General features: G+C 44.6%; 1 long non-coding RNA gene and 3 other non-coding genes across 4 annotated transcripts; all 4 read left to right on the top strand.

Annotated features, from left to right (window-relative positions):
* Positions 1-1,143: 1,143 nt before the first annotated feature.
* Positions 1,144-1,234, top strand: TRNAY-GUA (transfer RNA tyrosine (anticodon GUA)). The gene is given in 2 exon segments: positions 1,144-1,180; positions 1,199-1,234. It is a non-coding gene; the product is annotated as a tRNA-Tyr (tRNA).
* Positions 1,235-1,405: 171 nt separating this feature from the next.
* On the top strand, positions 1,406-4,577 carry LOC114487897 (uncharacterized). Its single transcript, XR_003683436.2, has 3 exons — positions 1,406-1,679; positions 2,246-2,536; positions 4,217-4,577. It is a non-coding gene; the product is annotated as an uncharacterized lncRNA (long non-coding RNA).
* Positions 1,752-1,840, top strand: TRNAY-GUA (transfer RNA tyrosine (anticodon GUA)). The gene is given in 2 exon segments: positions 1,752-1,788; positions 1,805-1,840. It is a non-coding gene; the product is annotated as a tRNA-Tyr (tRNA).
* On the top strand, positions 1,975-2,047 carry TRNAA-AGC (transfer RNA alanine (anticodon AGC)). The gene has a single exon. It is a non-coding gene; the product is annotated as a tRNA-Ala (tRNA).
* Positions 4,578-4,607: the final 30 nt, after the last annotated feature.

Below are 4,607 nucleotides of genomic sequence, written 5' to 3'. Positions count from 1 at the left end.
ACCTCGCATTTTCTCTTCCTTAACATCCTCACATTTTATTAAAACTTTTACTTTGGGGAGCTGTTACCTTACTTGGGGAAGCTTAAGAACTAATTCTAAACCCCTTTCCACAAATAAGATCAATAACTTCAAAATAAAAACTCAGTTTGCTCGAACCAACATTATGCCCTCTTGGTTGAAAGGCCCCTGAGGGCAGAACCCAAATCATTAGATGTTTTTTCTGTTCTGCTGACAACCGAGAAGGGGTTTGTTAAATGAAATGTAAAATGGGAGCGGGCTCCAAAGAACCTTGTAAATAACTTTGTTCCCTCTGCATTGTCGGGCATGGCTGGCGTGGTTTAGTAACTGGATGACTGCAACGTCTTCAAATACTTTCCAAGACCCGACGAGCTGAGCCGCGGTAGACGAAGCCCCGCGACAATAACCAGCTTGGTCCTGGGAACTGCGGGCTTGACCTTAGGGCTCCCTCCCCGCTTCCTACCTGGAGCCCGCGGGAACCGCCCCTCCTTTCCTCGGCTTTGCCCCGCGCCGTCCTCCTCGCCCTGCCACCGGCGTCCCGTTTTTAGTGTTCGCGAACCTCTCAACATCTCGAAAGTTCGATAGGCGGCATCGGAAACCAAGCCCGGTGGCTCTCCGCCCTCGAGGTGTGGTAAACTCTCGGCATTTGTGCTTGGGAGAACCCCAAAGTAGAAAAATCTCTGATTTTGAAAACTAAGGGGACAAAAACGCCAAGACTGGAAGGAATCGTACCTACAGTCCTCTGATTCGTAGTCGGACGCATCACCCTGCACCACGGACCCCTCACACGAGGGGTGAGGAGACATAAAAGTTACAGAATAGGGAAGCCACACCCGACAGTAACTCCCCTAACACCGGGAGCAAAGAAAAAGTGCGACAGACACGCGGAGGAGTCTTGAGTCTTGACACCAGAGTTCGGAACTAGCCCCTGCCGCAGTCAGGATCCGCGAGCCACAGCCGGTGTAGTCTTTCTGCGCACGCGTAAAACAACATTCGGGCACGTACTCCCTTCGCGCCCCACTCCCTCCATTACGCATGCTCAATTTCATCTCTGGCTAAGGGTTGAGTGCGCTCTGGTTCCTAGGTATTGAATCTCAGGGGACGGGGGCAGATCGCTTCCACGTCCCTTCGATAGCTCAGCTGGTAGAGCGGAGGACTGTAGTTAATACCCTTAAGAGGTATCCTTAGGTCGCTGGTTCGATTCCGGCTCGAAGGAGACAAGGACGCTTTTGTCGAGCTTCCTATGACTTATGGTCCTTTCCGCATAAGAATTTCTCTGATAGTACATTACTTTGCAAATAACAGGTCCAAACCCTTAGCTTCCTCGGTGTGAATCTTTTGCGAATCCCGGAAACGGGGACATGCGGTCCGAGTTCTGAGCGAGCGGAGCACTGAGGCTGCGCTCAGCGGGGAGGCTGGCGAGTCACGGCCTTCGCTTGTTTCTAAAGCTTCTTTGGCGTTTCCCGAGACCCTGAGTGCCAACGCGGCGAAGCCGCGTCCCGGGCCAACGGCCGGCTCCCCGGGGCCAGGCCCCTGACCTAGTCCTCAGAGCCCGTGCAAGGTCGGCGATGCGAGCGCTCGGGGCGGCAGCCGTGAGGAACGGGGAGGTCCGCAAGGAGGATCTCGTGCCCAAGGAACCTGGGAATCACGAAGGCAACGCGGTAGGAAAGCACATGAAGCCTAGAAAAATGACTAAAAGTTATGAAGATGAGTTGAGAACATATTTTCCACTCCCTTCGATAGCTCAGCTGGTAGAGCGGAGGACTGTAGGCTGGTGTCCATAGCTATCCTTAGGTCGCTGGTTCGATTCCGGCTCGAAGGAGAGAGGCCCTTTTTTTTGTTATTTTGGCCTTAACCGTGAAACGGGGACAAGAATGTGGTCTAGAATATTTATCTTCGCTTTTAAACGCTCTGTTCTCTCTCTAGAGGAAGAGATTAGCAGCCGTGGCCAGCGGTGGGGGATTAGCTCAAATGGTAGAGCGCTCGCTTAGCATGCGAGAGGTAGCGGGATCGATGCCCGCATCCTCCAGGTTTTTTCTCCACAGGTCCTTTTTCTTTTGATTCTCTTTCAACTCGAACAAGAGTTGAAAGTAGTTGGGCGAGCTTGAGGTGACCGCTATTAAAACTTCCCAGACAAGGGTACTTGAGGGGATAATTTTTCTAATTTAAAATTTTAGGCCCATTTACTTTGTGAAGTTCACGAAATTGGTTCTTTTTCTCTCCAAAGATGGAGTCAGATTGCAATCACGTCTGTCGGCACTCTGAGCCTTTTGTGATTTGTGATTGATGGCTGCACGTACAGGGACCCATCTGAGTCTAAACTGCGCATAATTAAGGGGACCTGACAGAAAAACAAAATAAAAAACAGAACTTGGAAAAGGACGCTGCTACTTTAAACTTACGTTGAGCTGAGGAGGCGGGGACTATTCTGGTCCATCTCATCTGCATACAGTGGGGTGCCTGGCTCGTGGCAGATCCAAGACGGATATGATAAAGCAAGGCGGGTACCTGAGGACAGGTGAGGACGTGGAGAAGACCCTGGACCCAGAGGCTTCTTGTTGGGGGAGGAGTCTAACGCCATTTTCCTCCTGGCAAGTAACTTTGGAGAGTTAATTAGAGACCACCACAGAGAGGGAATCAACTGGAGGAAAGTTCTAGCTCGGTCTGCCCTTGAGTGTGGTCTGTTTAGTTAAACAAAGACATGACAAAAACAAACACAAATACACACACTCATTGAAAAATTCAATTTAGCAGAACACACACAAAGTCTTTTCTGGTAATGAAGTCTCTCTATCCTAATTTTCTAGAATATAGCCATGAAAAAGCTGTTGAAACGATATTGCAGTTGTCAACACAAAATATAAACCTAGACAAAGGCAGAGATAACACCTTTTATGAGGATTACAGTTGAGAAGTGAAAATACTTTTATCTTATTTCCATTTTAGGATTCTAGACAACCTGTATATTTTTGTTACCAATATGTACAACCTGCTGGGTTTTTTTGGCGTGTCTTTCATTTTCTAGGGCAGCTTCCATTTTAAATTATTTTCAATAAAGTCTCTTTATTGAATGTATAATGATTAACTTAAAATACATCATTTTTTTTCGTGAAAACAAATTTACAAAGTAGGAAAAAGAATCCTTTTATCAGATGATATGTCCCAGTTTCTGGTTGGGATGATGGGTGTCCTAGCTGGCGGGCTGGAGGAGCTGGCAGTGAAACTATAATAACTACAAGAGCAAGAAACGGGTAATAAGTAAAGGAATTGTTAGCAACTGCACCCCAAATCCAGGTGGAGAACACATGTTTGGGACAAGTGAGCTGGGCAAGAACTCAAACAATATCTCAGGATCAGCAACACAGATGTGGAATGGAATTCATATAAAAAGTCTATAGATATAAGCTGAGAGGCACTATTGCCTAATGGTTAGTCATGTGGGCTGCAAAACCTGATAGACTTTCTTGTCTTTGCCATTTCCTATCTGGGTGACCTTGGGCAAGTTGCTTGACATCTTGGTACTTCAGTTTCCTCATCTGTAAAATAGGGATGATAATAATGGTACCTACTTTTAATGTAAAGCCCTTCTTACAGTGCCTGGCACAGAGTAAACATACAATGAACATTAGCTGTTATCAGTGTATGTTATTAGCACACCATAGAGGGAAGGCCTGGAGGGAATATTCTAGAGTTTATACGAGTGTTTATATAAATATATATGAAAGTGCAGGAAAGAGGTGCTTGGATCTCCTCTGCAGGGAAAGTAGAACAATTCTAAAAATACAAAATGATGGTTAAGTGAATTATGGTATGACCATATAATAGCATAGCCTTTGACATTTTATTTATTAAGAACTTCTACTGACTTGGGAAATGTTAATAATTGAATATTAAGTGAATAAAGTAGGCACAGAGCAATATAAACAATAACAGTATAAACAAGCATGAATTATCTGTAGGAAACACTGAAGAATGCATTAAAATGTTAATACTAGTGATCTTTGGCTAGTAGGATTACTGTGATTTCTTCTTCCTTAAAATTTAAAAATATTTTCTAAGTTCTGTAATAACCATTTTTTACTTTAATTGAAAATATAGATGAATTCTAAAAAATTAAAAGCTAACATTTATTCAGCACCTCTGACAAGCCAAGCACAGTTACTTCACATGTGTTAACTCATTTATTTCTCTCATAAAGAAAACACCAGGCCCAGATGCCTTCAGTGGTGATTCTACCAAACATTTAAGGAAGAAATCACACCAATTGTACACAAACTTCCAGAAAATTGAAGAGGAGGGAGTATTGTCTAACTTATTCCATGAAGCCCTCATCATCTTGATCCCAAAACCAAGCAAAGACATTACAAGAAAACTACAGACCAATATCCTTCATGAACATAGATGCAACATTTTTCAACAAAATTTTAGCCAGTTAAATCCAACAATATATAAAAAGGAAAATACATCATGACCAAATGGGTCTTTTCCAAGAACACAAGACTAGTTCAACATTCAAAAATTAAGGTAACCGGGCTTCCCTGGTGGCGCAGTGGTTGAGAGTCCGCCTGCCGATGCAGGGGACGCGGGTT

The sequence above is a fragment of the Physeter macrocephalus genome, chromosome 15 (genome assembly GCF_002837175.3).
Source record: "Physeter macrocephalus isolate SW-GA chromosome 15, ASM283717v5, whole genome shotgun sequence".
NCBI lineage: Eukaryota > Metazoa > Chordata > Mammalia > Artiodactyla > Physeteridae > Physeter > Physeter macrocephalus.
Note: the sequence above shows the minus strand (reverse complement) of the source record. Positions and strands in the feature narration are given on the sequence as shown.